This window comes from Leguminivora glycinivorella, chromosome 5 (genome assembly GCF_023078275.1).
Source record: "Leguminivora glycinivorella isolate SPB_JAAS2020 chromosome 5, LegGlyc_1.1, whole genome shotgun sequence".
Classification (NCBI taxonomy): Eukaryota; Metazoa; Arthropoda; class Insecta; order Lepidoptera; family Tortricidae; genus Leguminivora; species Leguminivora glycinivorella.
The window spans coordinates 23,729,547-23,738,944 of NC_062975.1; the positions used below are offsets into that span (position 1 = coordinate 23,729,547).

At 40.2% G+C, this 9,398-nt stretch overlaps 1 long non-coding RNA gene across 1 annotated transcript; it reads left to right on the top strand.

The window, feature by feature from the left end:
- Positions 1-4,591: 4,591 nt before the first annotated feature.
- LOC125226383 lies at positions 4,592-7,793 on the top strand. Its single transcript, XR_007177079.1, has 4 exons — positions 4,592-4,999; positions 5,462-5,599; positions 6,045-6,187; positions 6,927-7,793. It is a non-coding gene; the product is annotated as an uncharacterized LOC125226383 (long non-coding RNA).
- Positions 7,794-9,398: the final 1,605 nt, after the last annotated feature.

Consider the following 9,398-nt stretch of genomic DNA (forward strand, 5'->3'; position numbering starts at 1 on the left):
AATATTATGATTTTTTAAGATTATGAAATGAAGACTGTATGCATAACTGACAGTTCAAACGTACACTGACAGATTTGTCAGTGTCAGCATACAAATCTTTTTTCAGATTATGATTTTTTCAGACTGTCTCTTTCAGACTCTGTTGCCGTTCTTAGTGCCCTTAGTGGATGCCAGGCTTAAGGCGGAATCGAACTGTGTCGAATCGAGTTCTCATATGCGATTCGACGCGTCGCTGATGGACGCTGTTTAATAAGAAATGCAGATGAGAGATCGCTCACGAAGCAACGCAACTTTTCATACAAATACGTAAGTTGCCGAGCAACTTCGACGACCGTGGGCGAGCTGCGCACCCTTAACAGATATGTTGTAAATAAAAATAAAAACTAGTTTTTAAAGGTGCGCGGGGCCCGAGGGCCCCGCGGTGTTCTTTTGTGCTTTGCTTTATTGTTTTTTGCTTTGCTTTATGTTTTTTTGCTTTGCTTGTTTGATTTATTGCTTTGCTTGTTTGCTTTTTTGCTTTAGCCTTTGCGTGCTTGGGAGCACTCTCTGCCCGCAGCTCGGCCTACGGCCTCGCGTGCTTGGGAGCCTGTCAGACACGCTCCAGGCCTTCGGCCCTCCGCGTAGTTATAGTGGGCGTTGTAGGGAAGTTGGAGCTTAAACACGACCCAATAGTAAAAGTGTCTTCAGCCTGCGGCCTCCGGCCCGTCGTTTCGCTTCTCTAAGCCGGTCCGCCAGAGAGCCGATCAGGGACGCTCCGGGCCTTCGGCCCTACGCGGAGCTCGACCTTCGGCCTTCGCTGGGTTTCGTTTCGAAGCTCCTCGTCGGGCCTTCGGCCCGCCGCGTCGCTTTTTAGACACTTTGATTATCGTTCTGCTTAGGAGCACAGTCGGTACGCAGCTCGGCCTGCGGCCTTCGCGTGCTTGGGAGCACTCTGCCCGCAGCTCGGCCTGCGGCCTTCGCGTGCTTGGAAGCCTCTCAGGCATGCGGCCTGCGGCCTCCGGCCCGTCGTTTCGCTTCTCTAAGACACTTTTACTATTGGGTCGTGTTTAAACTCCAACTTCCCGGTCCGCCGGCGAGCCGGTCAGGGACGCTCCGGGCCTTCGGCCCTACGCGGAGCTCGGCCTTCGGCCTTCGCTGGGTTTCGAAGCTCCGCGTCGGGCCTTTGGCCCGCCGCTTCGCTTATTTAGATACTTTTTGTTATTGTTTTCTTGGGAGCACAGTCTGCACGCAGCTCGGCCTGCGACCTTCGCGTACTTGGGAGCCTGTTAGACACGCTCCGGGCCTTCGGCCCTCCGCTTAGTTACTGTGGGGATTGTAAGATTTGTAGGGAAGTTGGACCTCCGGCCCGCCGCGCCGCTTTTTAGACACCTTTACTTATATTTTCTTGCTTGAGTTGCTTGGGAGCACTGTCTGTACGCAGCTCGGAACTTGGACCGGAGCAATGACCGTCGGGCTGTAGAACGCTCCCTCAGGCTGGTAGGGAAATTTGACTTTGTCCCCTCTCGCCGTCGTTTTTGACTTTTCCAAAAATTTTTTTTTCTCATTTCTATTTTTGGCCCCCGTTCTTACCAAGTCCCAAACTTGAACGCGCTCGGACAGAAAATAAAAAAAAAAATTTCAAAGTCGGCCATTTTGAAATTTTGTAAATGCCATTCGATGGACCTCAGATAATTGTACAACATTAGTTCAAGCACATTTAACCTTTTTTATACCGTTACGGAGCTATGGGGATTTTAAAAAAAAACCTCCATACAAACTGGTAGGGAAATTTGACTTTGTCCCCTCTCGCCACCGTTTTTGACTTTTCCAAATTTTTTTTTCTCAATTCTATTTTTGGCCCCCGTTTTTACCACGTGCCAAATTTGAACGCGCTCGGACCGAAAATAAAAATAAAAAATTTCAAAGTCGGCCATTTTGAAATTTTATAAATGCCATTCGATGGACCTCAGATAAGTGTACAACATTAGTTCAAGAACTTTTAACCTTTTCCCTACCGTTACGGAGCTATGGGGATTAAAAAAAAAGACCTCCATACAAATTTCAATTGGCCTTCAAAGGGCGCCATTTTGAATTTTTCAAAATTTTCTTTTTGTATACTAATCTTAGGGCAGCTGTCCACCCGTGTGCAAAATTTCAGCGCGCTCGGACCATTTTGAAATTAAAAAAAAAAAAAGTCGGCCATTTTGTTTTTTTTTAATGCCATTCGATGGACCTCGGGTGACTGTATAACATTTGTTTGAGCACTTTTCACTTTTTTGTACCGTTACGGAGCTATAGAAATTAAAAGAAAAACCTGCATTCAAATTTCAATTGGCCCTCAAAGGCCGCCATTTTGAATTTTTCAAAATTTTCTTTTTGAATACTAATCTTGGGGCGACCTTCCACCCGTGTGCCAAATCTCAGCGCGCTAGGACCATTTTGAAATTTTTCAAAAAAAAAGTCGGCCATTTTGAATTTTTTTTTAATGCAACTTTTTTATACTCGGATACCTGTATGACATTTGGTCGAGCACCCCCCGGCTATCTCTTACGGTTTAAAAGTTGCCATACAAAATAAAAGTGGCCAGTTTTCCCACATTTGAGCATTTTTCAATTTTTTTTATTTCATTCGAATCAAGGCCGCTTGGAGATTCTATGACCAAAATTTGAGCTCTCTACGACAAACTTGAAAAATCGTCAAAAAAAAAAGTCGGCCATTTTCCAGGCCCAGGGTTCTCTATGACATTTGGTCGAACACTCCCCGGCTAACTCCAGCCGTTTGGCCAGGCCGTCCAACATTTTTTTACCCGGAACCGGTAGACCGACGGTCTGATCTATCCGGGGTCGCAGGACCAACCTCTATACGACAACACCAAACACTGCCACCTGCAAAAACTCCCTCTGCCCATTTTTTGAAAAATGTCAGTCGGGTTGTAGCTTTATATTATATAGAAATTCAGCTCTGTAGGTGACGCATTCATAGCACAGGCACTAGTTTTCATGTAAAACCAATTAAACTTGAACTCATTATTTTTATGACTTAGATACTACAGTGACAGCTTAAAAAAACTACTTGCTAGAAATCTGCCTATTCAGCTGCACGTATTAATTAAGGCACACCACGCCACAGTGTGGAAAAAAAAGGTTTTTATGCAACCTTTTTTTTGTATGCAACCTGTCAGTTCAATCTGAAAATTCTGTCAGTATGAGCTGACAGGTTGGATGCAAATCTTTTTTAAGATTATGAATTTCTCAGACTGTCTATGGCGTGCCTAAGACTAGGGAATGCAATAACCGACCAAATTTCATAACCGGTTACAATTTTTTATTATGTGAAGAATAACATTTGTACCCATAGGAACTTGAAAATATTATAGAGAATAGAGAATTTATTTGCATACCTCATTCATTCTGTACACCCATGGGCCCACATACATATGTACATACATGGATCCTGATACGGGTGTAGCAAAGTGTAAATGTGTCACTTATTAATATAAATATCTGGGTGACCGAGCTTCGCTCGGTTCTGTATCGTATCATTGACATGTGTCGCCATCTAGTTCAAACAGCCTTAACAACACAACTACTCCACACGAGATTGCGCGCGTTTCGCCACTAAAACTCAAATAGTGTATTTTTCTATTCATTTTAGCCTTGACCTGTGTCGCCATCTAGTGTTTGCAATAAATAGTACTTACATCGACCGAAAGAATACTGTCTTAACAGTACAACTACTGCACATGAGATGGCGCGCGAAGAAAAACGCATGAAAACTCGAAAATTCGCGTTTTCCGGGACCTAAGGATAAGTTAGACCGATTTTTCACCCCCAAAAACCCCCACATAACAAATTTCAGCGAAATCGTTAGAGCGGTTTCCGAGATCGTCAGTATAAATAAATATACAAGAATTGCTCGTTTAAAAGTATAAGATTGTATTATATTCCATGTACGGGCAGAAAGTTTCAATTTCTAACTAAATGTAATGTACTCGTATAGCCTTCCCATCAGTTGCTCATACCAAGCGGCAAGCGCCCCAGTCTTATAAGATGTGCTTGAATTTGATATAATTATTATTGTTGCACAGCTCAGCACATAATATGTGCAGTGCAGTGCATTCCAACTTTCATTATCATTTAATATGTTATCTTTTATTCGAGATACCGTTAGTACAAACTCCGTGTTAAAAAAAATTGAATAAATATGAAAAAATTAAAAGTATCAAAACTATTTGTCAGTTATTTCTTAATTGCATTGCATGCATATTTTACGTAAATGAATACTTCTTTAAATATACTTACTAATAAATGAGACTAATTACTAGGAAATCAAATCAAAATAGGCAATTTCGTATTAAATACCACACAAATAAATGAAATAAATACCTCGTTCTCAAAGTATTGCTTTTATACAATTTTGTAAGGATTGTAGCGAAAACGAAAAAGTAGTGGTAAAACATTTAAGTTGGTAACCTGACGCCCCTTGTGACGCCACGAACAGCCGCACGCACACCAGTCCGCCATCTTTCTTACCTTTTTGATTGTTGACTTCATGACTTGTAAATTTTGTAATTAGTTTTTGCCGACGTCCACCGTGCCGTTTTTTGTAATTTTTGGTATTTTACAAATTGTGTTACTTTAGTGGACACGTGGAGACATGGACGCTGACTGTTGGAAGAATTCGTCAATTCAGACTGGCGCAAAGAGCTATCAGGGCGCGATGCCAGGAATTTCATTGCGAGACAGAATTCGAAATGAGGATATTCGCCAACGCAATAAAGTTACCGACATTGCAAAAAGGATTAACTCAAGTGGGAATGGACCGGCTATATTTTTCGCAGAGATGACGATCAATGGGGTCGCCTAGTATTGCTGTGGAGACCTAGCCTGGGTGGCCGAGGTGGCGGGAAACCACGAGCAGATGGTCGGATGACATCAAAAAAGGGCAGGGCCCACCTGGCACAGAACCGTCACATATAGAACGGAGTGGAAACCCACGGAATGCAGACCAGGATTATATAGTAAGTATTTTGTTTCTTAAGTTTTGTATGGATTCTTTGAATGAAATGAGTTCTATCGAGTTAACTGCACTTTGCGTTAGGCGTCCATGTGTTTTATTCTTAGTGCCAGGCAGGCAAGCATGGGATGGCCTAATGTTTTATCATTTATCGCACGACCATGCTTGCCTGCCAGTTCTGGTTATTTATTGATTTAGGTCGAGTTTGTTTGTTTGGTTTAGTTTTTAGTTATTTAAAAAATAAAATGCCCTAGGTATGCTGATCTAGGCCTAATCAAGCCAGCAGCAGCGGGACATGTTGCCCGCTCTAACGTTATCCTGTTAATTAGATTATATGAGATAGATTAGATAGAATAAATTTTATGGTATGAGGAGAAAACCATTCAAATCTAATTGAAACTAACTACTTCTACTTGTGTAAATATATTAATGATGCTGATTTATTCAACTAATTTTATATTTTCAGCTTTAGGTATGAGTTTGTTACTTTTGCTCATAATAACATGGAGTATGTCACAGCTGCTCCACGGGCTGCATTGAGGGGCAACAGGAGCGAAAATGTTAAAATGGAAAGGAGCTCCCCCTTTCAATTAGGGAATCTTAGGTAATATACTATTGTTCTTTATTTGCATACCATATAATTTTTACAATATGTACATATTTGGACCCTGAAAAGGGTATAGCAAAAATCTCTTACTAGTTTGTGTTATTAACTAGATTTATAGTATAAAAATTGAGGTTCCACTCTCAACTGTTTCCTCCTCTAAAACTTAATCAATCAGGATGAAATTTGAGGATTTGAATAATAATGAAATAATCTGTGTCGTACCGTTTGGTTTTTTTGGCTAATTGTTGACCCATTTTGACTATCCTACGACAGTCCGACACATATATAAATGATAATAAATATAATAATCTGTGTTGAAAAAACCAGGGAGGAAATAGTCGAGAGCTTTTGTATGGAGAATTAACCCCTGCTGTAGTAAATCGCCCGTTTCTGCTGAAGTAATTATGGATTGAATAACACTGACTCTCTTTTCTCTTTTTAGGATATGCTAAGGCAAACAGAAGGAGGCAAGGAACGGGACGGGACTGCATCAATTGCTGTCTGGAACCAATCTTGTGGGATGACTTCTGGACAGGGAAAAAACAATTTCATCATCTACCCTAATACTGACGAATGTTCTAAAACGTAAGTACTTATGAACCTTTCATAAAGGGCAATGTCCATCTTTTATTACAAGCTTTTATTCAACTTGCCTTGTTAGTGTGTTAGTTTGGGTCAAAACGTAGAAGCTAAATTTAACCCACTTCCCGGTTTCCGATTGAGCTGAAATTTTGCATGCATATGTAAATCATGTGACAATGCAATATTATGGTATCATGGCGCTAATCTGATGATGGAGCAGAAAGGTGGTCATAGGAACTTTGTTATGAAACGTCGTATCCCCATTGAGTAAAAGGGGTTTTTAGAAACATCTCGGAGAGCAGTAGACAACTGTTGAAAGAAAGGTACAGTCGGCGATAAAAAAAGCTTGTGCCAAAAATGACGTTTTTGCAAAAGACTTATTCATATGCGTTTAGTACAAATTGATTTAAAATACTCTAAGAACAAATTAAATTATTTTCATAGAAAATATTTTAACTTGAACTTGAACTTGTGGAGGTCGAACCATACTGTTCTACCTCAGGGATGGCAGAGGGCGCCACGAGCCTTCGGGAATGTTATATACTTGGAAATTTCGACCCTTGCCTTCGTGCACCGATGGCCGAGTGGTTCAGGCATTCGCCCGGTAAGCGGAGTACGCTGGTTCGATTCCAGCTCGGAACACTGGAGGCCTTGGTCACTTTTTCTTTGTATATGACATTTATTTAATGTTGATTTAAGATAATATATCTAAAGGTTTTCTAACATTTTATAAATTTTACAGGTGCTGTAAGGCAGACATTTCCAAATGTAACGGAGGAAAGTTTCGAGACATGTAATGGTTTCAACACGCTGCTGAGACCCAACTCAAGAGACGTCAGTTTGTACTGTTTAGTCCATTCTCTATTGGGCATGCTTGTATTGAGAGGTATATATATTGGAGTACAGACATGGTGTTTGGTATGAGTATTATATACATCCTCTTGAGTCAAATAGGACCGGTAGCCACTTTGAACTCCGTGTCCGAAAGGGTCAAAGTATGGAGCTCCCGGTACTCAGAAAAAAATTCTGGCCTATTAGTTTTGAACTTTCGAGTCAAGTTTGGTGTCATTTTTATGTAAACTATTCGTTTCGTTTTTAAATTGAAGAAGATTAAAAATCACAGTAATATTATAAAGGCAAAAGTTTGTGAGCATACTGTGTTTGTTACTTCCTCACGCCACGCCCAAGTGCCTTAACAAATATTATTTATAAAATTAAGTATGGAGGAAGTACGATATACCCTAAGTTAACACGTCACTTCTTCTTGATCGTGGGTACCACTCGGGGCGCAGTATAATGATTATTAAAAATCTTTATGCTGTCCCCTATGCTGCGATGGCGATCGTTGCAGTACTTTCAATATTTTTTTTACATCAAATATTAGAATCATCAAAGATTACTAATAAAATAGGCTTTTTAGAAATATTTTTTAAAAATCATGATTAGTATAAAAATACGGAAATATGAGGATTTGTTTGCATTTCGTGGCTACTAAAAATTCATTTAAATTATTAAATATTGTGCTATATTTTGCTATGGAACCCTAAAAAAGTAGTTACATAAAAATGACACTAAAATTGACTCAAAAGCTCAAACTAATCGGCCAGAATTTTTTCTGAGCAGCAGGAGCTCCATACTTTGACCCCCTCTCCCCCCTTCGGACACGGAGTTCAAAGTGGCTACCGGTCTTGTTTGACTCGGGAGGACGTGTATAATACCCATACTAAACGCCAATGCTCTACTCAAAAATTCACCTTTTCCCAATAGAGAACGGACTGTGTTAGACAGTGCATGTTGTTACACGGTAAATTTTTCTAGAAGACCAAATTTATAAGTTCCTTAGTTATTCTATTTTTAACTAAATAAGTTCTTGTACTATAAGCAGTGATCGGAATAGGCAGAGTAGATATATTTATTTTTAAACGAAATGACTTCCTTGCGATAGTATTTTTTCAGTACAGATGGTGTTTTTTTTACGCACTAGTGCGAGAAGTGGTTCATTATACGCCAGGTCGAAACTTCGGAGGCTCATCTGTACTGAAAAACGTCGTACGATACACGTGCGAAAAGGAAATTCGTAACTCGTGTCGATTTAAAACACTCCCTTCGGTCGTGTTTTAATTTATCGCTACTCGTTTCGAACTTCCTTTTTACGCACTTGTATCGTAATGTACTATTTTGCCATATTGGAATCTTTCGCTTGCTCGAGTATCAATATTGGCACGTGCAGTTAAACAATAACTTTGCCCCCTTGTAAAACAATTAACTATTTTTTCAGTACAGATGGTGGTTTTTTTACGCACTAGTGCGAGAAGTGGTTCATTATATGCCAGGTCGAAACTTCGGACTCCGAAGTTTCGTTCGGAGGCTCACCTGTACTGAAAAACGTCGTAAGATACAAGTGCGAAAAGGAAATTCGTAACTCGTGTCGATTTAAAACACTCCCTTCGGTCGTGTTTTAATTTATCGCCACTCGTTTCGATCTTCCTTTTTTACGCACTTGTATCATAATATACTATTTTAACAGCCTATATTGTGTCCCACAGCTGGGCAAAGGCCTCCCCTAGCACACTCAACGAAGCCTACCTCCTAATTCGTGTATAAGCGAATTTTGGTATAATTGTAGGGAATGGTGTCTTAATCCACATTCTCAAAGTACTCGGGGGTTTGGGTGGAGATAACGGGTAGAGGGGGGGTGGAAAAAGTCCTTTTTTTTTTTAGTTTTTCGTGAATACTTCTTAAACTGTGTCACGTAGCAAAAAATGTTTCAAGACACAAGTAATCTTCAGAAAATTCTCTACAAAAAAAATATGTTCACTTTTTATCTGGGATCATGAAATATGGAGAGGAAAAGATGGACAGAGAAGATTTTTTTTTTATAATGCAAGTGTGAATGTTTTTACATTGTGCGTAACTCGGGAAGTATGAATATTACTAACTCGACTCTTTAAATCGCTCCAGCAAGCCAACTTACTCTCGTTAGTACAATGTACTATTATTGTCCGTCTTTTCCCCTCCATACCACCATTACCACCCCGACCCAAGAGTACTTTGAGTATGTGAATTAAGACACCATTCTCTACAACTATGCCAAAATTCGCTTATAAACGAATTATTTCCCCCGACAGGCAGTTAAAAGTTGGGCGTGCTACCCTGTTTTCCGCCACTCGTCACGGTTTTTAAATTTCTTCCACGGTTTTTTATTTATCTGTTT